General features: G+C 40.0%; 1 protein-coding gene across 1 annotated transcript in view; it reads left to right on the top strand.

The window, feature by feature from the left end:
- WWOX (WW domain containing oxidoreductase) overlaps positions 1-25064 on the top strand; it is a 489613-nt gene that overhangs the window by 440129 nt on the left and 24420 nt on the right. The window lies entirely within an intron of this gene.

The following is a 25064-nucleotide window of genomic DNA, read 5'->3' as shown; positions in this document are numbered from 1 at the left end:
AAATTAAAATTAATATTTTCTAAAACTGCAATTAAAAAAGGGGTTGATTTCACTAAATTGTACTTTGTAATAGAGAAATCTTCCTTTTTATTTCAAGAAGTTCCCTTAAATGGTTTTGTATTCAGAGGTGCCGAACCCCAGAAAGCCCCACTGGGTTCAGCTTGGACTCTGTAAAATCGAGTCAGCACCATGACAGTCCAAACCCCCTGTGAATGCACTGGGATAAAGTCACTCTCACCAACAATGAAAAACATCCACGTTTACCCTGAAAAGAGTCAGTTAACAGTGCATAACAGCTCTCCCAAGCCTTTGAAACGTGGTGGGAGCAGAACCGTGTGCAGTGGAAACATCCAGACCTAGGGGGGTTTTCTGAGCTGGACTTTCCCCAGGACAGAAGTGTTTGTGTCCTTTTGCTTAAGAAATTTACCTTGAGACTCTTAACAACCACCAGGGATTATTACTCACTGTTTGTCTTGAGGTGATGGGTACTTCCAGCTGTACCTTGCTTCTTGGAATGGGTGGCTTATCAAATTCTTCTTTCTTTTATGAATTTTACATGATTATTTACACTAAGTAAGAAAATGTTACTCTTCCAAGTTACTACAGTATGTACTGAGGTCTGACTTTAACACCAAAGTAAAGCCATAATGTGAAGGTAGATCATCGCATTTATTTACATTGTCTTGGCTTTTCTTTCCTTTTTATAATGATCATGCCAACAGCTCTTTGTGGATTTGCAGCCTTTCTGCCACATTTTCTTATAATTGTGTTATTGAAATTTAGTTCATAATTTGTTGTATCTTCGTGCTCTGTTTACAGTGAACTCAGTTTGGGTTAAATTAAAACCCTCACATCTTTCTCAACTATGATCCTTCAGTTAGAAATCTACAAGGGACAGAAAACACTTCTTGGATTCTGCTTATGTTAGTGTAGTTAAAATGAGTTAGGAATATAATTTGAATTACAGAGTGAAAAGAAGACAGTGGTGAACAAGTACAGAAATATGCAAGAAATGTTGTCAAATGCTGTGTTGCATTCCAGTAGTCCCAGGCTGTGTCTGCTCACCTTCATGATAGCAGTGCCAGGGCTCACCTGAAAGGGACACTTAGATCAAATTCAGGCTCCTAATTACATTGTTTGGGTGAGAATGACTCAGGGGGAAAAGGAAAAAAAGTGAATATACATAACACAAGTATTTTATAGTTGTTTTAAGTGATAAAACAAATGCTCAAACAAGCTTTAGCTCCATAATAGCCTTGAGCCAACCTTCCTGTCTCTTCCTTTTTGCTGACAAGTTGCATCATGAGGTAACGTGTCATGAACTCACCATTCATTATTGTTTTTGGAGAGACAGAGACCGGGGTTGTGGTTGTGGTAGGAGGAGAAGTACATTATTGAAATCACTTACAGTAAAACCCCAGTTTTGAATATCATTTCACTTCCTAAACAGGAAGTGTCCTACGAAAAACAACAACAGAAGAAAACGCAAGTGGAAGACAATCTCCGCCCATCAACTTTTGAATAAGGGCCATTGCAGAGAACTAGAAGTTGTTTCTACATGAGATTGCTGTTCAGCCTGAATTGTGAAGACCTATTTAAACTTCTTTTCAGCAGCTTTATAAGGGTGTCTCCTACTTAGCTATCAATGGAATATCAGCTGCATTCAGCAGCTCTTCGCTTGTTCCTGCCTTGGCAATAAAAACCCTCCAGTCCTGAGCACATCTCATGACTTTGAACTCAATTTTCTAGCATGAAGCTAATCAGTTCCTGCCTTTTCACCCTTCATATATAAGCCTTTTTGGCCATCTAACTATTTCTATTCAGGATTCTGATAGTCATTTTGGTAATTATATTATTGATGATTTTTCAAATATAGGGTCAGCCTGTAATCTGGCCAGCAACTTTCCACATTGCAGTGATCCAGATTCAATCCTAACTGGCTGCTGGTGTATTGTAATTTGTAACTCAGAATGGATTAAGCCTACAGGGTTAGGCAAACATCCCAAAGATTCAAATCTCATCTTGATGACTAAGAATAACCAGCTTCTGGCTCTTAGAAGGTTTTACATATCAACAAAGCTGTGCATTTGCATTAACGGCTATCACACCACAGGGGCCTGCTCGTGTTTATCTTGGGAACAACCAGAAGCTGAACATTTAGTTTAAATTTGTTTAAATGTGACTCCTGTTGAAATCAGTGGCAAGCTGTGTGCACATATGCGAGCTAGAATGGTGCCTAAGGACTGCATTTCCACCAGTTTTTCATATCAAAAGCTGTGTCTTAGAGAAATATCATGTGATAGATCAGAAAATTGCGCATATTAGTGTCAAAAATTCAGTTGGAACATACATTTTCTGGGTCTCTGCTATCTAGTATGAGTGACAGGCACAGTTACCATTTTGCTGTCAACTTGTGGCTGTGTCTAGAGGCTGCTTTCCAATATAAATCGGTGGCCTAAAAAGTGTGCTCGTGAGGAGAACAGTCCTTTTTGCCCTTAATACAACCAACAACTCAAATCTGAGAAAATGGTTGAGTGGGAATGTCTCAGATTTTGAAATGTTCGAAATGGTTTAGACTTTAATATCTGAGTTTTGAATTTAGATTTTGCTGCATTCTTGTATTGGGAGATTCTCTTTTGGCTTCACCTTAATTTTTACATTTGCATTCCATGGGTGAGCAAGTTGCCAGTTACATTTGAGAAACAAATTTCTCTTAACAAGCTGAAAAGCAAAGTTGTTAAGAGATAGAATTACCTAAATTGTAGGGCTTCCAAAAGAAGTTTCTTTTTAAAACAGTTTTCAAGAGTGCAATAGCATATTGGACCAGCTGCACCAAACCAGGTCATCCATTTACCTTCTCCTGTATTTGGGGTTCAATTTTTTCTGCCCAAGAACTTATTCTGTAAAATCACACTACTCCTTTTCATTCCAACCAATCACTACCATGAGTCTTTTGGGGGAGACAGGGGGGAATGGCTTTAAACTAAAGGAGAGTAAATTTATGTTAGATATTAGAAAGAAATTCTTCCTTGGTGAGTGGTGGAGGGTGGTGAGGCCCTGGCACATGTTGTCCAGAGAAGCTGTGGCTGCCCCATCCCTGGAAGTGTCCCAGGCCGGGTTGGACGAGGCTTGGAGCAGCCTGGGATAGTGGAAGCTGTCCCTGCCATGGGAGGGAATGGAATGAGATGATCTTTACGGTCCCTTGCAACCCAAACCATTCTGTGATTCCTGCAAACACATCACTCACTGTAATATGTGATGCACAGTGTTTATCCTGTGTTTATTGTGCTCAGTTTCTCTTTGATGCAAAGGAATTTCCACATCTTACCTCTGTTTACAGAAATGACGATGAATCCTGTAAGCAAAAACAGACGCGTGAATGTGTATATTTTTCCACTATGTTAGTAGCTGGAGGAAGTGGGAAGGTGTTTTGACTTTGCTCTAAATACCTGGTTTAGTTTTTCAATAAAAACATTATACATGTGACTACCTTTTCAGCTAAAGCAGAAACAGTCTTTTCTTTGTTTGTTTGTGATTCTTGTGATTTCTTCCCTTCAGCCTTTCAAAATATTGAGAGTTCATTGTTCTAAAGATAAATAAGAAATATTGAGGCATGAAAATGTGTTTAGCTTAGCCATTCTGGTACTGAAACTTCTCTGAGTGAGGAGCAATGACTTTATTTTGAAGAGTACTGTTATTATAGGTACAAAAGCCTGTTTTGGCCAACTTCCTTTTGAGTTTCCGCCAGATCTGTTTGAAAATCCTGCTCCGCACACAAGACCAAGACTGAGAGTTTGACCTGTCTTCTTTAACTTTCATGTATTTCTTACCTAACCCCTTACACCTTTAACTCAGGCATCAATATTTTTTGTTTTGCCCTCAGCAAGTGGAGGAATCAGCTCCCCCTGTGGAGCTGGCAGCTTTGGTCCAGTGTGTCTGCAGTCCCCTTTTGTCTGTTTGGGCTGTGCCTCCGCTTGCCTTTGTTGTTTGTTTTTTTTTTTAACCATGAAATCTTGAGATAAAATGACTGAATCAAGGCAGGAGTCTTTAAGGGCAAAGCCCAATAAAATGTCTACATTATGGGAAAGCACTTGAAGGACCTGACAACTTATTAATCATAAAGGGGAAGACTCAGAGTGCAGCTTCTCCTCATTTACGGAGGTTTGCTCTCTAATAGCATTTAGAAGTTTGTTTTACCCTGTCTCGGTGAGAAGAAAAGGCAGCTTTAACAATTCTGTCTCCCTCAGCAGTGCATTTGAATTTTTGTTGCCTCCCTTCAGCGTGCTGGTCAGAGGTCAGGGAGAGCAGGATTAGTTGACCTGTGTTGACAGAGCGGGTGATGGATGAGCAGAGTACAATGCACAGCCTGTTTGCACCACAGTGGCAGCACTGCACATGCAGACTTTACACCTGCGCTGAGCCGAGGGAGAGCATCTCCTGCCGTCCTGCCTTGCTAAACCACCACTGGCTCACTGAAGACTTGCACATTGCAATCCCTCCTGTGGCCCTGTGCTTGTTCCAGGGAGTAAGAGACTGGCCATTTGCTTTTTATTAACAGGATTTGGGAAACACAGAGGCTTAATGTAGTAAGGTCAAATGGTTGAAATTCTGAGTAATTGCAGAGGATCACACTAAACAATGCTAAAGCTGTATTAAGGAGCAGATCTTGTGTGAAGGATTGGACTTTACACCCACCAAAATTCATACCCTTGGTTATTCCTCTTCTGCTTATAATGACTTCCTTAATACTGGTGACACTTTATTCAGGGGTAGCAGAGGGAGCCCTGCAGATCCACTTCTGTGACTGATGAAGTGAATACACCATCCTGTACACAGTTTCTTTTCAACTGCAAAACTAACCCCAAAAAGTCAGTTTGATGCTTAAAAGGGATCTAGAGGCAGAGTCAGGCTTTGTGAAAACCCGTGATTTGGAGAGCCTACGTGACCACTAATCCATCTCCAGTTCAGCCCTCTTTTCAACTGGGTAGGCTGAGCTGTCAGTCAGGACAGGCTTTTGGAAGGGAACCAACACACACTTCGTTTCTCTTTCTCTTCCTCATTAGCAGTGAAAATCATCCATCATAACCAGGAGTGTGGAACCAGCAGTGGTGGCAGATCTCCTGGGAGGATCTGCATCCTCTGAATGGTGCAGCGAGGTTACACACTGAGGCAAGGGGCGGGCTGAGCTTGAGCCAGTAGAGACATCCAGTGTAGAAATGTGGGTTTATGCAGGTCTGCTGGCCACAGACCACTGTGTTGGGGCTTCCCAGCAGTTGCAGCCTTGATTAGAGCCCGTTAGTGAGAGTAGAGTCATAACCCTGGAAGATTTGTCAGGCTGGGGTAAGGTCAGTCCAGGCAGAGCTCAGTGCATCAGGCTTGCTCGGTTGATCCCAGTGGTTACAAGGCAGGGATTTGACACCGATGGCACAAAAATTAATTTTGGAATCAATATTCCAATTAAAATGAAACGACCTCAGAAATTAAGGCAGCTAAATTCACATGACTGTGAGCTATGAGATTTTCTGAGGTTCCCCAAATATGGTTTGTTTCTTTACTTTAAATAGCATTGCTCATACCATGTATCCAACAGTTTTCCTGAGACAGCCATTCCTGGTGCATTCAAGTGCACCCTTTGGGGGAGGGGGAAGTAGCAGTGAGACCTACATGGATAGACTGACCCTGGCATTCACTTTATGGACACACAAAAACAGCAGTGTGTAAAAAATATCCTGCAATGTGTCTTCATGTACAGTAGGGCCAGGATGTCAAGACTGCTCTTGCGATAGAATGAGAATCAGTTCAGCCAACACATGGATTTCTCCTAGAACTTCAGGAATGTCCAGAGACAACAGCAGACGGCCATGCAAAGCTGCCAGTCTGCTGTGGACACCAGCAACTAACTCAGGACCATATTTAGGGCTGCTTTCTGCTTATCATAGTTGTGTCTGTTGTATTGACTTTCGCTAAAAATGTCCTGTATTCAACAGCCAGAATGTCAGGTCATGTTCATCATGAATCTGACATCTCTGAGCTGCTAAATCATCATTAAAAATGAAGCTCAAGATTTTAAATCCAACTGCTGACAATACTTTCCTTTGCCACCTCTTGGTAACTGAGATATCACCAAGCTTTTTTGAGTGTGAAAAATAACAGCTGCTTTGTCACTGACAGTTAAATACTAATGGTGATGGAGGAATACATGGATTACTTTTCAAAAATCTCCTTTCTGCTTCCATATACATGTTATTTTGTGCGAGAACATGGAATTAAATTAGAAGATGATGTTGTTTGGAAACAGGAAAAGTGTTGTTGTGGGGTCTGTGGGAAGGGAACACTGGCCTGGCTAGTAACTGGGGAAGAGCATTTCCAAACTCCAACACAATTTACACAGCTATTTTTCCAAGTCAAGGGTCTATAATCAAAACTTCCTTGAGGGTGTTACTCACACTGTATAATTTAGACAGCAACGCTACATATCTAATTTAGATGCAATTCAGAAGACCAAAGCGAGTTTAAAGTCAGGTTAATCCACCTTGGTGTGGGTTTGGTTGCTTTTTCTGGGTGTTGTCCTGAATCAGTTCCACCAGCCAAAGCTCTACAAGAGATGATTATTTTCTTTTATGTGTCTCAGTAACACAGCTGCTGCCCTGAGAGAGTCTGCACGTGATGGGACTGGGTGGCTCATCTGGAGTCAAGAGAAGAGATGTGCAAAGCTGTCCTACAGCCATGAAGCCTTTGTAGCAATTGATGTGTTGCTGACAGTGGAGAATTAATGTGGCTTTAACATTTTGAAGAAGAAAATTGTTTCCCACTTATACTTTTGATCTTGTCCTGGGAACCTGATATGACTTTGACCCCCAAATTCTTGCCCCTGGTGATGAAAGACTCTTATCACAAAGGGTATACTCATTTTGGATATGTAATGATTGTAAGAAAGGTGATTGCCATCCAGCTCATATGTAGACCTTTCCATACCCCATTTGAATATTTTAAAGGCTCCATTTTCTACTTGGCAATAAGTAATATGTAATCCTAGGCTGCAGAGCCTTGGTTGTATGTACAGGTGGGGGCCTACACAGCTGCACATTCTTGGGTGAAATCATAGCTTCACACAAGCAAATTCGTATTGCCTTTACTGAAACCCAGATTTCACCTTTTCTAGGAGGTAATTAAAACCAAAGGCTACTTACTGAAACACAAGCTTGACCTTACACGGTTTCCCAGTGCGAACGATAAGAAACAATGACCATAGTTCCACTTCAGTGCACATTATTAGAGCTCACAGGGGTAGCCTTGGAGGTGTGTTTAAGTTAAAACTGGATATGGATGCCAACTTAACTGGATGCAAAAGTGGACACTGCATAAGTAGAAGTGGACAAAAGTACTCATGTTTAAAAGATCACAGTGCTTATTCTAATAATGACTATTTTCACTCCTGAAGATTTAGTACTGTTATATCCTCAAAGGATCTAACTTTTTTACCAGAAATGAAAAGAAAAAGTTAATAAATAAATCAATCTACTTAAACTTGCTAATTTTTTTCATAGACCCAATTTCTTATTAATTGGAGTTCTGCCAGACTTTTTGTTAAGTCTTATCTATTTCTTGCAACAGGTTGTTTGTTGGTTTTTCTTATGGGTTACCTCTCTTTTAATAAAATCTGTAGTGGATCTCATCTGAAGGAATATGATTTATGATTTAGGAAGACACTAGGAGACATAAGTTCCTGGAAAAATTGGATGGGTTTTCCTGCTTTTCACAGTTGTTAGTGGATAATGGCTATTTAAATTCTGCCTTGCCTTCAGTTGCCAGCATAAATAATCTCTGTTTCCAAGAAGTAAATTTCACATAACACTTTAGTAAGCCCAGTGTACAAGTTGCATTTTTTAGAGGCAGAGCTCCTGCTATCTATATATCATTGTTTTTAGAGAAAACAGTATTCCCTCTGACATTTGTAAGATATCACCATGTCATGTCATCAGCTCATCAGCTTCATAGATTATCTTCCCTGGCGAAAATAATGTATCCATCCAAATGCCAGTGACCACTCCCATAAGAAAAATAAATAAAAATAAATGCCAGAACTGACCATTGCTGGGAAAGTCTGGAGTATAAGAACCAGTTTTCGAGGGACTTCCTAAGTCATAGTTGCTAAATCTGTGAATACACTAAATATCATGCATTTGTCACGGGGACATTTTAGCAGCTTTACATCCTACACAGAGTTCAAGAGAAAGCTTAGTTCTGGAGGCCTCAGAGTGCATCTTTTACTTTTCAGTACTTGTCAAGAATTGCATCTTAGTGGTAGGACTTTTTTCGTAAAATTACTGGGTTTTGCTTTTGCTTGTAGTCTGAGAAAAGATGGTGGCATTTCTGTACCACAGCTTATCTCACCTTGGGGTAAATGGCTAATTTAGGTCAGATGAAGAATTCTTAGGAAGTGCCTTTTTCTTCACTGATGGTAAAGGAAGTCTAGGAATTAAGATGAGTTATAGACACCTATATAAGTCTCATCTGATAACAGGGAAGTTGATGCTTACCCCACATTACTGGTCCCTCAGGACCACGAGCATGGCTTTTGCTGCCCTGAGGGCCAGAAAATTGCTCCACCTTTTTGGGTGGAAGTGGGGTCCCTCAGGAGCCAGGTGGATTTTAGCCACTGAGTCCAATTAATGGAATTTATTCCAAAACATCAAGACACTTGATGTTCCTCTGCATCCTGTTGATGATTCTTTGCATCTGTGGTGGTGATATGGTTTGGAAATCCAGCAATAATTTTCCCTTCCAATTACCACAGTAAATAGCTGTTATAATTATCACCTATAATTTGTTTGGCCTGTTTTTTTGCCTTCAAGATGAAATTGTTGCTGTGGCTGCTATATTTAATGCATTTGCTGATAATAGTTTGTTTCTCCCACATGTTGGTCCCATCTGTATTGGAATTTTGTTTTACCAGAGTGAGTGAGCAGAACCCTGACTTCCTGATGTCAGATCCCATTTCCAGTGCATTGTTTCACTTCAGCCAACATGGATTTTATATCCACATTGTATGAACAGTCTATCAAGTATTTTATCCCTTCACTGAGTGATCAGGACTTAAGGAAAAAGTCAACCCTGTTCTGAATTATTTTCAAACATACTTTCTGAAATGATGTACTGTGGGATTCAGAGAGGAATCAGTTTTCAGTAATGATATTCATTTTAATTCCTTTATTTTCTACATTATAAACACACATCTGTTCAAAAAGGAAACACATTAAACATCCCTCCTAACATTAGACATATCGATTGAAAATTTGTTCTGAGTTGGCTTAAGTGTCAGTAATCTTGACAAGTTTTCCAAGAACTGATAAAATGAGTTCTTGTACTGCTGGAATGAATTTTGTGTGGATAGATGTTTATGCTTTTAACATTAAGATAGCTGCAAGCCATGCCTGGATAGACAAAGGTTATTTCTTGCAGGGATTTTGATTTTATTTGGCTATTGGAACTACCTCAGTATTAACCCTCTGACCTGTGCTGGCTACCTGAAGACACAGTGTCCATAATTGTTATACAGAAAAGAAATTTTAGGAATTAATCACAATAAAATTGTGAATTGTTTATATTTCTTTCATGCCATGTACCAAATTGGGGCATGCCACACATCAGCAGCAACCTCCAACTCTGACAATATGCTGGGTGAGACCAGAGAGCTGTCACTTCCCTCAGGGTCCCCTCCTGCTCCTCAGAAGCTAAGTCTAAGCACTGATCACACAGATAGATAATTACATAGCAAATTGTGATGCTTCAGATAAATGGGGTCATTTTGTCTAAAGTTGTGTGTGAGGATAAATGAACAGAAAGTGGGGGGATTTGTATAACATAAATGTAGCCCCTGTTCACAGCTGACTACAGCCACAGCATCCTGATTGTTCAGCTGACTGTGCTGGAACAGAGAGATTCACCATTGAACTCCGACTCCCGAGGTAGTTTCCAGATAAAGCTACAGTAAACATGTACAAATACATAGGTATATTGAGGTTATGGCTTTTTTGTGCACACCAACCCCCCTACTCCAATCCCATCCTCATCATGCTGAATGTATTTGAGTTTGCAGCATTTGGGGGTGTTATTTTTGCGTTTGGTAATAAAGGGAGTTTGTTTCAGAGTGTGCTGTGATGGTACTCAGCTGCCAAATTAAAGCAGGAATTCATAAAAGGGTGCAAAATAAGGCTAAAAGAACAAAAAGAGAATGAATGCTTCTTAGCTTGGTATTTCTTTAATTTCACGTAAATTTTACTAAGTAAATATGCCTTAAAAGTGAATAAAATTTTATTTCACTTTAACAAGAGAGTATAAAAGTTAAAAAGGTCACTGTAGTAATAGACTAATCTCAATTACCAGGGCAGCCGGTGAAACCCACAACTCCCACCTAATCTCATTCGGTGCACACGCAGCGCACCGTTTGATTTCCAACACGGCTAAATGAAATTATAAAGCAGTGTTAAATTTATTAATCATTTAATTAGCTAAATGTTCCTGCAACTACTCGTGAGATGAATGGCATGTCATTTTCTAATGCAATTTGCCTCTCAGCCAGGCAGGGTCAGGAGGGAAGCTACTGGCATCTTAAATGATCTTTTTTATATTGCACCTTCTATTAAGGGACAGTGTGATATCGCTGATTATATTTGAGTCTTGTACACAAGGCCAGGGAGTGTTCTTGTTATAATAACAGGTTATATTTAAACCAAAATAAAAGTGGTAAGATCCGAGGAACGAACAATTAACCCATCTGTGACTGTGTTTCTCACTGTGGCTTTGCAAGGCAAATCTTTTTCATATTTAACAAGCCAGTGAACAGTGTGGGAAACTACACCAGCAGGTATTAAAGCAATGCTCAATCTAGTTTTATTTCTTTAAATTTACTCAGTTGTGAAGGAATTTGTGGACTGAAAATTCTCCCAATGCCAGGTTAGTGTAAGCCGTCTCATTGACTCAGAATTTATTTGCACTTTCCCTATTATTGTAGGGGAATCGAAGCCTTTCCTGGTCTGTGCATTCAACAATTGCTCATTTTTGTGAGTTGCTCAGCTGGGATTTTTGGCATGTTTATGTGTGCATGTCACACCAGGTTGATAGGATTATATTTTTTTTCCTGATGTTTTGTTCTATAATTATTTTTCCACTGCAAAAATTAGTGACAAGTAGGATTCAGCAAATCTGTTTGGATTGACACCAGGAGGTGAACCATGCTGCTAGGTGGGAAGTATTCCTCAGAAACATGCAAGTGGATTGTGCTGGTGTGAAGCTGAAGCTGCCCAGTTAAAACACATAGAGAGCAATGATGTTTTAAGGTACTTATTTCCCCAGGTTTATAATAGGATATAAATACATTTTCTTTATGCATTAGGGGTTTAATTTCAGATCCTGGAGCATGTCCTCTGCATAGTAAGCATCTGTGGTGAGCTCCAAGCCAACGAGAAGATGCATTCAGCTTTGTACATGCTGAGATCAAAATGCCAGCAGTGTGTCAAAATATTTGCCTCTACCACAGTTACATGACACAGCCAAAAATAAAGCAAGAGGACCTAAAGCAGGAAGCAGCGGGAGATAATCTTAGCATAAGTGGTAAAAAAAGGCTGTCAGTTATTATTTATAGTACAGAAACATGTGTAGACCTCTTGGAAGCCAGGCCCTGTTGGCTTTGTACTGCATGTGCAGCTGATAAATAACTGTCCAAACCCAGATCCACACAGCTTAATCACAGCTTCTAAAACACAAATTGTCACCCTGGGCACTGTACACAAACCCAGTGCAGTGGCTACCACCACAGGGTCGTTCTACTCAATTTCCAGCTCAGCCTCTGAAAGCACTGGCTGACCCCACTGACAAAAGCACTGACAAGAGCAACCACAGTTACTCAAAGGTTGTCTCTTAGGTGCCTAATTCTGGATGGGGTAACCCTGATGTATGCTGTTGGAAATTTAGGTGTGTGTAAGACAAACAGGTGAATCAGGAGGAAATGTTTAATTTTTGGTGGGAAGTGCTGATCTCACACTGAAAACAGAAAATGAGTGAGATATTTACTGTCTTATTAATAGAGACAGAGATTTTTTTAATATGAAGTCCTGTAGTACAACCCAGCATGTTTGTGAAAACTGTGAAGCTTGAGTGGACTCTTGGCCTTTTTCAGAGCCCTATGTACTTTTTTTCTGCTGCCTTTGGGGACAGTGATTCATTTGTCCATTATTTGGGAGATACAAAGTGTACCCCCTTGCAGGGAAGGAGCAAAACACCAAATGTTGGGGCACAACTTGGGCAGGAGAACGTGCTGGAGAGCTGCTCTGCGCAGCATTTCCCCTGGTACCCTGCACCTGCTCTTCATTAGTGCTAATGAATCCAGAAAGTAAAACACTTTGTACTAGAGAGTCATATTGTTCTCTCTTGGCTATGACTTCACTGTGGATCAAATTAAGTGAAAAAAAACATTTTTACTAAAGCTTTAATTTCTTTTCCTGGGACACTTTGTGTCTTGGGATAGGTCACTTAGCACCTATGGGATGTAGGGTGGTATCCCGTTAACTTCTCATTAGCAAGTCTTCTTTTGATTTAAGCTGGGAGATGTGGGGCTTCCCTGAGAGATTTAATTCCCAGACCACATGCAATTTATGTGTTTTTCACTCCTCCATTTGCAGAAGATGTATAATCATACTGGGGAGAATCTTGTGTAGCCAAATCTCTAGTGCTTGTGTGGCACCATGGGAAGCCAGGGAAGGAATAGAGCTTGTAAGTCAAAGTTGTTATTAACATTACCTAGAAATTAGAAGTGTTGTCACACAGAGACAAGAAGATTTGGAATATGTGTAGGTTATTTTTTTGCTTGTTTTTCTTTTTCTGCTTATTTAGGTCAACCGCAGTCTTGCTTACAAATTTTTGGGCCGTCCGTGGCAAACTTGTATCTGTTTTCTCACAGCTGCACAATACAAAAGTTAAAAGTTTTTAAAGAGGGGATCTGCAGACGTGAAGATTTAATTGAGAGGTAGCCACATACTTTAAAATAGTCTTTGTTTTCATGAAGGCAAGTTTCCTTATGGCCAGCCTCAGCATGAGGGAAGGTGCTGTATGTGTGTGTGTGAGAGAGCTGTGAATACGCACAGCATCTGAGCATCTTAGAAAGCACCTCTGATCCATACTCTGCAGGTTGCAGTATGTGGACGTTGTCTATGACACACTGTGTGTTTAAAAAGGGTTTTATTTTCTAAATATTTGGTAAAAAGATCTGGTTAGATAATTTTCTGGCAGAAAAACATAAAGCAATACTCTCCTTGTCTGAGTTCAGTGCAGATAAATACAGACTACTGGGGCATCACCCACTGGGTTTCCATTCACATTTTTTAACATGTTAAATATTTCTGGTTAACCAGTTAAAACGGTGAGATGAACATGATTGCTTTTAGATTGCAGCTATAACATCGAGTGAATTTTATAATAAGAAGCCATTTTTTTTTTTTTTCCCCTGCTGAGCTGCCCTTGTGGCTGCCAGCCTGACTTTGAGGTCCTCATTATTGTGGGTTTAAATGAAGGATGTTCATCCAGGCAGGGCGGGGGAGGCCAATAGACATCGGTGCTGTTATCTGGTCCTTCTATCAGGCCAAGTGACAGGCTTCTCAGGGAAGAATGCAAAGCTCATGGTGGAGACCTCAGCCTGACACAGAAGGTGACTCCCCTGACTCTAACCTTGAAAGGAAAAAGTTCCCACTTTATTAAAATGAATTTTGAAAGGGCCGCTCTGACAGCTGCATAATTAAATATTGGAGTGTCAGCGATAATTTATTCTGCTCGCATTTGGTGGTCAGAGCCTGCTCACTGTAGGGTCAGCAAGCACAGTGACAGAGCCAAGGATACACTGGATTACGGGGCCCTTTAGCCGTGCGAGTGAAAGGAGAGGCTGTAATTTTTATTTAAATAGAGAAAACAAAGCAGCAAGGAGGTGAGTAGGCTGTGAAGTGCTCTCAGTAGCTGCCTGACAAAAATTGTTAGGGATAATGTTGGAACTTGTGCTGAAACTGCTTTGTCTGGCTCCAGGCACTGTGATTTTTTTCCAGCCTTGCCTCTTTTGGGATCCAGCTCGCCTGCTAGGACCAGTTCCATGCTAGGAATTAACCCAGCAACAGTCAATACAATGTGCATCCCCACTCATAAACAGTTTTCTGTAGAATGATGTAAATGGCCTTGAATATGTATGAAACAAGTCGGAGATAGAGAGTGTAGAGAGTTCAAATTGATCCTGTTAGCATTCCAAGTGAAACACCAGCCATGAATATTCTTTTCAGAGGGCAGTGGCTGCTGGAAACCAACATCTAACAAGCAGTTTTCCCTGAAGAAGTTTAAATAAAATGGCTATGTGCCCTCATGCCCAGTCAGAAAGCAGGAAAGGTCACCCTGGGAGCAGGGCTTGCGGCTGATGGGCATCTCCTTTGGAGGAGGTTGTTGGTTGTTGGGACAAGGCTGTCGCTTTTCACTCTTAGATTTCTGATAATTGAAGCTGACATGCCAAAAATATACCCTTTTTGCACACACCAGTCTTTCAGCAAAAGCATGTTGCTCACACAAACAAAATAATTTGCAACGGCATTTTGTTTTTCTCTTTCTTGCCTCAGCTATGAAACACCTATTTTCCACATTTTCTTTGGAGCCTGCTTGAGTAGATATATTACTAGAACTCAGGTTTGCTGGCTTTCATCTTAATATCATGTAGCTTTTACAGAAGAATTTACTGAATTCCTTTGGCACCTTCATAGTTACTGAATGAAAAGCTAATCCTACTATGAAGGACAAATTCTGGTTTTGTGGCTCTAACACTGGATGTGAACACAGTGTCCTCAGCTCAGTTTTTAAACCACCTTTAAGCTATGAGCCAGAAGGTCTCTCTGTGACTCAGTTCCTCATCTGTAAAATGGGAATAACAGTGCATTTCATGGGATTGCTGTGAGAATAAATACTTTGGTGTTTATACTCAGTTTTTATCTTGCTGAGCATAAAAGAGAATCCCTACTTGTGTTTCTGCCTTCTTGCTTGAAGAAAGACCATGAAAGCATCTTTGCTTGATGTCAAGATTCAGACTCTTAAAATGACACTTGAGCATCTTTAATGTAATTCTTTGGACTCCAGACAGGCATGTTTCCATTGCTTAGATCTCCGTACCCACCTCTGCCTCCTCTGGTTACATTTGCTGTATGTTTGTAATGCAGAACATGGGAAAGATATGTTGGTTGTATGACATTTTTCTCCTATTACGAGGCATGTTTAAATATGTTCTGAGGTGGTTTTTGAAAATTTGATGGTCAGGTAGAGAGGGAGAAGGAGCATTTAATGTTCATGTTTAGAAGCAACAAACAAATATCCATGCTGGCCTGCAAGGGCACATATATAGTCATGCCTGGTGTTAGATTTCTGTTTTCCTGGTTTTTTGCAAGCCTGGTTTGTCTGGAAATCTCTAACTCTGCCGTAGTGGCTGCAGTGCATGGTGCAATTGCACAGAGCTTGTTTTGTAAAACCAGATTTTTAAAATTTTCTCTTTTTTTTTTTAAGTAATTGCTGCTGTGCAGGGTTTTGCACCAATCCAGCTGGAGCCATTTACAGATGGGTATCAGAGTGCCCAGTTGACACACCTGGGGGGAAATGGGGTGTAAGTGGTCCCAGCATGGAGAAGAGCTGTGGTGGGGATGAGAAATCAGCCTGCGAGGCCTGACAAACACGTTGGGCATATGTCATTGTCAGTCGAGTCAGGCTGGGGACAGGGCTGTGGTTTAAAAATGATAACCAAGCTTCATAAATCAGAATGCTCCCGCTGCAGTCAAACTTCCTTGGAAAGTCTTTGAATTTGGGTAGTGCATACTAATAAATGAGTGCTGGCTGCCTGCACCAGGCGAGGCCGCTCGCTCCGGCAGAGCTCCCTCAAGGATGGATAAGCAGCTCCCATCGGCAGCAGGGACACGGTGACGATGACTAAAACAAGCTGTCCTTCCAGAAAGGGAAAAGGCAGAGTGATTGTAAGTTGACCTAATATTTTTTGGCTTTCAAGATAAACTTTATGGGCCTGATTACGCAGAAAGTATTAGGCTGTGGCACGGAGCCTAAGCCAGGGGGTGAAGTCCTGGTGCGGCTGGAGTCAGTGGCAAAACTCCCATCAGTTCAGCGGGATGAGGATTTCATCCAAAGTTCACAGTGGGATAATTAGTGTCAGCTCAGTACTGGTAAAACACAAATAAATCTGTCCTGCTTGTAGCTTGCAAACTTTTACAAACAGCTAAGGGCTTAGCTGGAGCTGTTTTTGTTTTACTTTGCTGTATAAACCCTCAACAGCAGAACTTTAAAATGAAAGCCTGTTATTACTTTCATACCATACTCATTGCTCTGAGAGTGGGAAATTTCCTCTGGATCCACTGACCTTCAAAACAACAGGAGGAATGATATTAAAAATGTGGTGTTAAAGATGGTAACTGTGAATTAACATCCCAAACTCCATTTCAGCGTTGCTGTTTTGAGCTTTGTGTCGCAGGCAGGTGGCTGTTCATCTCAGACAATATCCCAGGGATTTCACTGGGACTCTGTGTGTCAACAGTAATCTATCTTCATGCTACATGATTCAGGATCAGGTCATTAGTTTATACTTCGAATTAAATATTCAGTTTGATTTTAGCTCTGTGAAATGAGAGCCGAATATATAACACCTGATTTCAGAGAGCCTTGTAGTTTTGCAAGTCTCTAAAATCCATGGACACACAGAAACTGCTTTTACTCTTCTGCCCCTGAAATGATTATAGTTGGAATGTTATTGAGATTACAGTTTTCTTTAGATGTCTTGGATTATTTTCTAAATCCATTTCTAACCCCATTTCTCTGTGGTACTTAAATAAATGAGAAGAAATGTAAGATTTTTAATTTCTAAGAGAAAATGCAAAATTATTTCCTAAGCGCCTCCTTTCATCCTCTCAGATTTCCTCAGAAAAAGAATATGATGACATCCTGATAGCTATGAAACCAAAAGAGAGCTGATTTGTACTTTGTGGGGAAATATGGCCTGAAATTACATGTCTAATGTGTGGCAATTTTTAGCTGAATATATATGCCTGGTTTCTTAGTAAAGCAGACTTTGCGTTGGACACCCACAGACTGAACTGAGTAATTTTAATTTAATTGAATCTTTTATGTAGGCATTTTCCTTCTAGGGAACCTTGGCTAGTTATTCGTTTGTGAAACTTGCAATAAAATAGCAAGACAGCTCGTCAGTGATGGAGGGAAAGGGGTAATATTTAAATTATGCTGACTTTGAAGACTTTGCTTTTGATCCATTCCTTGATTTAAAAAATATATATATATTTTGGTGCTTAATATTTAAAGATTCCTTTCTGTGACTACTTTTCTCAAAACACCTATTCTATAGATGCCTGTTAGATTATTATGTCTCATCCAGGTTACTGTGGGGACAAGAATGAAAACTGTAGCATTTAAGATTGTATTTCCTCACCTTCTTTGTCTAATTTGTTTAATTGCTTTGGATGCCTTTTTTCCCTGTAAAGGGAGGCCGCGTAAAATATCTTTAAATAATCACAGTTAATCTAGTGCAAGAAAGGCAATCCCAGCACTTGTGCATTCAGGCCTTTAGCTGAATCAGTTCCTGAACAAATAAAGTCCCATTCTGTGAGACAAACCGTTGAGACTTTTTAAAGCCTTTCTGGAATTGTCACAGGGTGGAAATATGATGAGTTAAAAAGCAACACCAGAACTATGTGGTTGGGTAAGTAGGTAAATCATGATAGGTTTTGTGTGGAGTTTAATTCAAAGGGATGCAGATTCTCTGGTCTGAAACGGAAAAGTTTCCATTCTTAAAGTTTTTGTGAATTGCTTTTAATTTTCCTAATTTTAGAAGAAACCTTTTACAGAAAGTGTCTGCCAGCAGAAAATTACCATACTGAGCTGAGGGAAGCACACAGTTCATCATCCCTCGCCTGACCCTGCTCTGTTTACTCTGCTGGGGTAGGAGCAGTGGCTGGCCAAGCTCTGCTAGGCAGAGTGTATTACCCTGTCAGGGAGAGGCCAGGCTGCTGGATTCACCCTGAACAAATTACATACCTCACTACATCTCCGAGCAAGGTAGCAGGGTTATAACTCAGTCTAAGCACCATTCACTCTTCTATTACCTTCATAACCAAGGTCATACTAATCAACTCAATTACCAGTCCTCTTGGACATTTTCATAATGTTTTCTGCTAGTTGCTCTCCTGTGAAAATCTCCCGGTCTAAGCAAATTAATGCCATTTTTATAACTATCTGCATTTCAGGTACAGTGATCATCTTTCAAAAGGCTGCTTCATGGCAAAAAATACCAGCCAAACGTTAGAACAACAAGGATGGTCAGCTGTATTCTTATCATGACCTCCTTTATTGCTCAAATATACTTTAAAACAAAGACATATATGTCAGAAATGAAGGATGTATGCTACTGTAACTTTTAAGAATCTTCAGGTCATACAGGAAGGCTGATCAGAGAGCCTGGTTTTATGTGTTGTTTAATTTTTGGAAAATCCTTTAAATGTCACATTTGGTGTTTCAAATGCCAAGGTAGCCTGAGATTATCTTTCTTTAAAAGTTTTCTCAACATAAGCCTTTCTTCCTAATTTTTATGTTTCTCTGAATGCTAGTCTCAAAACTTCTCCTCATACAGGATTTTAGTATAAATACAAATGCCTAAATATTTAATTTGGAAATTTCTAATATTTTCACAGCCACATCTTTTAAAATCTCCACAAAGTATTATGGCACTGGGAAAACAATCAGAGGGCACTAATTTCTTGTTAATTTGTATTTATTTAGGGCTAAATTGTTCCCTAAGGCAGATTTTCCCACTGGAGAAATTAATTTGGTCCCTCTTTGGGACTTTAGTGTTCAGTGGAATAAACAAGACACTTTTTATTTCTCCTAATTCTCTGTGGGAGCTAGTGAGACACAGCTCTGAAGGCTTACCCTTGTGATTCCTTTGGGTACAGATATTTAATTTCCCATAGACTCAAGTCTCCTGTAACCCCTTACAAGAATGCTTTCAGTAGAGTCTAGTTCCTACTAACTTATTTTAAAATAGACTCGGTAAATTAAAAGGTGGTGTATGTTATTTGTAGCCATGCCCTGTCCTGCTTGCACCACCTCAGAAGCACCTGTGATCGCTGAGCTTCCTTGATGCATCCTGGGGTAAGAAAGAGGGTAAATATGGCCCAGCTGATGGCCCTGACCATGCACTGGGAAAGGGTCTTGTCCACCCTTGTCAGGCTGAACCCATTTCTGTGTAAAGTGGTTTGGCTGTTTCCTACACCCTGAAAGTTCAAGGCAGCAAACTAACTTTGCTCTGCTCCATCGTCTCAAAAATTTGTCACCTCTATAAAACAAGACCTGCCTTAAAAATGAAAGTGTTTGAAATCAGCATTTCTGAGCCCCTACTGAATGCAGCCCTTCAGCAGAAGCATGAAAAAATGCATCATTTTTGCAATAAGGACAGGCTGAGAGACTGCCAGGCAGTTTGTGTAACGTGGCTACCCTGGCCCAACAGCCAGGAGCGTTTTAGCTACTTAAAGTTTATATATATATATATATATATATATATATTTATGATGTCCCATACAGTGAACTGTGAAGCCCAGTGGTTCCTGGAATATTAAATTGATATTGTAGCAGCTTGAAAACTGACCTGCAGTAAAGATGTTGTTGTTCTGCATTTGTGCTGTTGCTGTCAGCATTTAGCAAGGTGACTGGCTCCAGGAAAATGGAAAACTTCTTTCCTGGAAAGCAGTGTGAAACTAGAAGTGTTGTCAAGAAGTGTTTAAAAGATGAACTCCTAGGCGACTGAATTAATCAAGGCCCCTCTGTACATAGGTAACTTTTAAGCACCTGGTTCTGGATGCACAAGGGTTTGCTGGATGCTTCGTGGAAGGGGCTGGGCCTGGGCCCAGGGTTTACTGGGTGCTTTACTGAAAGTTCTGTACAAAGAAATAACATTAAACCAAAACTTGTTCTGAGCTAGGTCTTGAGGTGTGATAATCATATGGACAAAAATAAGGATGTTTCAAACCCCTGATTTACTCTTTCACGTATTGGTAATGTATTTGGCCTTCCTAAATGGACTCTGTTTTTCTGCCTTACTTTTTTGTCTCTATTCAGCAGCGTCCGTGCTTTAATTCAAATGTGAACTTTCATTACTATCTGTGCCCCAGAGGAGGTGTTCACTGTTGTTAATAATGCAGAAGATTTTAATTTATGCTGCATCCAATGTAAAAATCACAGTGCCCCTGCTGCTAAGAGCACATTTCCATCCCCTTATACAAACTGGTTGTTCTGTGTTTAATACTTCTAATACTCTGCCAGCTTTTTTTAGTATTTTGATAAAGTTGACCAGAAATCATTTTACCTTTATAGCCATTATACTGAAGTATAATTCTCTTTTATTGATCAGTCCTCAACATATGACTATAATCATTTTCAGTGCAATAAGCAATGTTATGAAGGATTTTGCTTCTTCATCCTGTTTGTTTGAAGTCTCAACTGTAGGGCCAATTTTCACATTCCTTAAAGAAAGAATTGCTAAAATAAATTCAATCACAGAAGCTTTTAAAATTTGAAATCCCAGGAAGCTAATTAGCATTTCCTTTTAAGACTGCTTCCTGCTTTTTTATGTACATATAGATTTGGACCTCAGACTTGGCACTTTTCCAACATCAAGATCAGGTGATTTTTTAAGATTTTTTTTTTTTTTTTTGCCCTGCAGAGCATTAAGGATTTGCAGAGCATTATGGCAATTAAAAAAAAAAAAAAAAAGGCAAAAAGTCCATCATTGTTGCCTTTTTTCCCCCCTAGTATGCGGGGATCATTTATTAACATGGTACTTTAAAATTTGTGTTTGTGTTGTTTTGCTTTGCAGTCAGGCCATATAAAAGTACAGCGATATTGTGCAATCTTACTGTTTTCCAGCAATAAATGCAGCATTTGGAAATGAAATACTTTTATAATCCATGCATATTATAGTGCAGCAAGCTGCTCATTTTTTCATGGGCTGGCTGGCAAATGTTGCAATTGGGTGAGACACAGCATAAAATGCTGGATGCAACAGCTACACAACTAAAGCTACACAGGAGCTGTATGATCTCTCAATAAATCATTGCACATCACATCACTTTATAACCTTAAAGAGGTGCCAAGTAAAATGGAGACTTTGGTCATATAAATAATGAGAGATCCACGTTTCCTTCTCAAATCTGTATACTCAAACAGAGGCCTAGGTGGAATGTTAATACCAGATTCCACTTTTATTTTTGTCACACACTCCCACTGTAAAGTCAGTTTGCAGTGTTTTTTTCTTCCTTTAGGGTATGATCCACATTAGGCTCTGCATCAAGCTTTTGCAACTGTGTGCACATTTTTATTTTTAAAGAAGCATAGAGGCCTGTGAGCTGATGCAGAGCAGGGGGGGATAAGGGAATAATGATGCAGGTTTTAATAAAGAAATCCTTCCTATGAGGGAAGAGAGGAGAGGACTGTGGCCTTACTAAAAGAGAGAAAAAAAATCTGCCAGCATCAATAAAGTTAAAAAAAAATAATTTGAAGTTCAACATGTACACTTGAGATGCTTCCAAAGAGAAGTGTTTACAACCTTTGAAGAAAATCTGGCTTTTTGTTATTTACTAAAGGTCCTTGGAGTAAAGAAAGGGGAGCTCCATTTGGTAGGATTCCCTGGAGTTGCTCTGTGGGACAGGAACATAAAACAGCAAGTTCCTGTGTTGTATCATAGTCCAAAGTTTAAATAGGAGAAACTTCAATACCAGCAGCCAGGCAAAGGATCTATGCTGCCCACGATTCACAGTTATTTTTTAAGGGTATCTATGACAGGATGCTGATAAATATCTGTATTATTAATGAGTCATGGTTCATGTTAGCCAGATCTTTAGTGATATTTTTCTTCATAGATATTCAAGTACTAGTGGGAAAATAGCTGATGATTGTCAGGTTTAGGTACACTTTCCATTTGCTTCACTGCTCTAAATCATTAGTCAAGCAGTATTTATAAACCTGTGCTCAGTAATTATAGTACTTTTCTTGAGATGGAACTTTCATCTGATACTCCCCAAGTCAGGGCACTCTCCTGACTCTGTGTTTTGTCATTTCTCACTCTTGCTGAAGGCAAGTTGAAAGAACCTGGGTGATATAAAACCTGTAGCACTGAGTTACCAGTATCTCCATATGTGAACATTACCCAGCTCAGAGAAAATTCCTGTGGTGGATGTGTGATGCCATAACAGTAAATCACACGGTGGCTACATTAGAGAGGAGGAATTATTTTAAGGATTTAAGAATTTTTAATCTCAACCCATTTTTCCTTTCAATAGCAAGTTGTGGTAGCTGGTATCCATGTCAGTACCTAAGCTGGGGTAGCTGCTGTATGTGACTGATATTAATGCTTCTTTTTCTGCCTTCACCCAAAGGAAAATAAAGTACCTGTAACAAAAGCCAGACATTGCCCTGCCACCCCAGAAAAGATGTTTCATTCTACTCTTCCACAACTGGAAAAACAACATCTCTGATAGGCTTCACCAAACTTGTACCTGACTCAGGACTCTGTAGGAGAGCAAAGAAATGCACGTTTTAATATCTTTCTGACCTTCTTGTTTCCTGTGTCCTTTTCTTTTCCTTTTTATTTTCACTCTTAATGGGTTTTCACAGTATTTCTCACATGAATGTAGAGAGTTGTGACGGGTTGATAACACTGCACCAAAATCTTGGGTGCTGTAGATGCTCTGCAACTGGTCACTTTGATTGTTTCCCTTGTTTTAAGATTTTTAAGAACTGCAAAATCTCATTCTGCAGACGTGGCATTTTTGTTTGCAGTTTATCTTTCTGCCATGACTGTGGTTTCAGGTAGAGCTTCTCACAGGGGCTGTCTTCTGACATTGCTTGTTTGGCAAGGGAAAAAAAGGAGAGGTTCTGAATGGTGTTTTTCACATGTAGTATCTGCCTTTGGCACTCCTGTCCACATGGGACTGTTCTGGATTGAATCCCTCCAACAACTTGTTTGCTGTGTAGATCAGATTTTTAGGTGACACATTATCAGTTATGCATGAAGTGATGGATTCCTGCTTAATTCTGGTGGCTCCCAGCAGCAGAGTCCCTTGGTGCCCTTCATTTGTCTCAACGAGGAGAGTCACTGCGGTCATATGCAAATCTTGCCATAATTACCCACGACTTTCTTCCTTCCCCACTGACTGGCTGCTCCAGAGCTTCCACTCCACGTCTGCCAGGAAACTTCACCCATGAGCTTATCCCCAACCCAGAAGTGTTTCCTTTGCTCTCCAAAATTAGCACTGATTTTGTTCTGAAGCAGCTCTAAGCGCTGGTTTGGTCTGACAGCATGAAATCTTCACTTTGCAAACTACAGGCCAGCCCGGCTGGTTTTCTAGAGCTGACGATTTTATTTTCAATAACACAAGTCTAGAGAAACTCAGGTTGTTGGCCACCAGGACAATGGCACATCTCTACCCAAAGCAGAGGAGTTAATTTGTGATGAGGTAACCTTTATGTCTTGGTGAAGGGGTGAGTGTGTGAGGTTTGTGTCAGACTGGGAATATGCCTGCAAATAGACATTTCTGATGGGTAATAAAGTCACTTAAATGTACACTCACCCAAACTGGACACCATAAGTCAAAAGTTATGCTGTTTTAATGGGAGCTTTATAATTAGATTGTTCATTTGCTGGGTGAAATTGTCATTAGTAAAGGAAGGTTTTATTAATTCACCTTTTTATATGAAGAATATAATGAATCACTAATATTCTTTTAGATACAGACCATGATTATTTCTGCTTCCTGCCTTGCAAACATCTTGTTTCAAATTAGGTTTATCTGCTGTCTAAAACTAAATACAATGAATAGATGTATAATAAAATCTTTTAATTGTCTTAGCATATGTTGCTTTTATTAGGAGAGAATAATTGCATTCATGGGATCACCTACAAAGTCCTTTAGAATATAAAATTGAAATGGCTTCACACTGAGTGCACAAGTCCTTCTGAGCCGTGCCATTTTCCCCTTCACTGCCTCTTGTCCCCCTTTCGCTGTAAAGTTCACATTGAAGTGTGACAAGAGACACTTGACAACTGACACATGCTGGATCTTATCAGCAGTGAGTGCAGTCATGGGCCCTGACTGAAGAGCGATTGTCATTTCTACACCATTTATTCCTCTCCTAGCCTCATTGCTTGCTTCCTTTCTGAGGAAATTTTCCCTGTTAAAGTACTGTACTTGTCGTTCTTTTTTGGTACGTGTCTGTGGGGGTTTTTACTTTTTTTTTCCCCCTCACGAGAGGATTTTGTTATGCATTCATCCCATAGGCAAGCCTCTAACAGACTTCCTCTAACCTCTTAGTGTCAGGACTGCTCTAAGCTGATTCAGGCTAATAAAAGCAACCCAACAAAGCTTTGATGGTGTCATTACATCTTCCTTAAATCCCCTTCCTTGCTAACATCCAATAATTCTATTACCTCTAATCAATTCACAGGCTATTTTATTTGAAAGGAAGAGAAATCAACTTCAAACCATGCCAGTGCAGTTTGCCCAGCATTCACTGAAGGTGATGATGTTTCTGCCATGGCTTCAATTGACTCTTTAAGTGAGTTCTGGGCTACTGAGCAGTCTGAACGTCTATCTGTGCTCTGCCAGCCCAAGCCAACAACAAATGAAAATAGACAGTTGTAGCCTCTTGTAAGTTCTTCTACATAACACGGTGTGTCATTTCTGTAGTTTAGATAGTATAAGCAATAGATAATTTGAAAGTATTGAGAATAAAGCAAGGAGTTCCCAAGTGCAGGAGTTTGACCATTCTATTTTAAATTAGTTCTTCCTGCAATGCTTTGTGTTGGAGCTTCCTTATTTTTCCTTTTTGGAACAAGAATTTTTCTGCTATTGTTTTAACTTACTAGAGCTTTCACGCGTGCTCAATCCCACTAGGGTGATTGCTGGATTTTGTCATTAATACTGCAGAGA

The sequence above is a fragment of the Corvus moneduloides genome, chromosome 12 (genome assembly GCF_009650955.1).
Source record: "Corvus moneduloides isolate bCorMon1 chromosome 12, bCorMon1.pri, whole genome shotgun sequence".
Classification (NCBI taxonomy): domain Eukaryota; kingdom Metazoa; phylum Chordata; class Aves; order Passeriformes; family Corvidae; genus Corvus; species Corvus moneduloides.
Note: the sequence above shows the minus strand (reverse complement) of the source record. Positions and strands in the feature narration are given on the sequence as shown.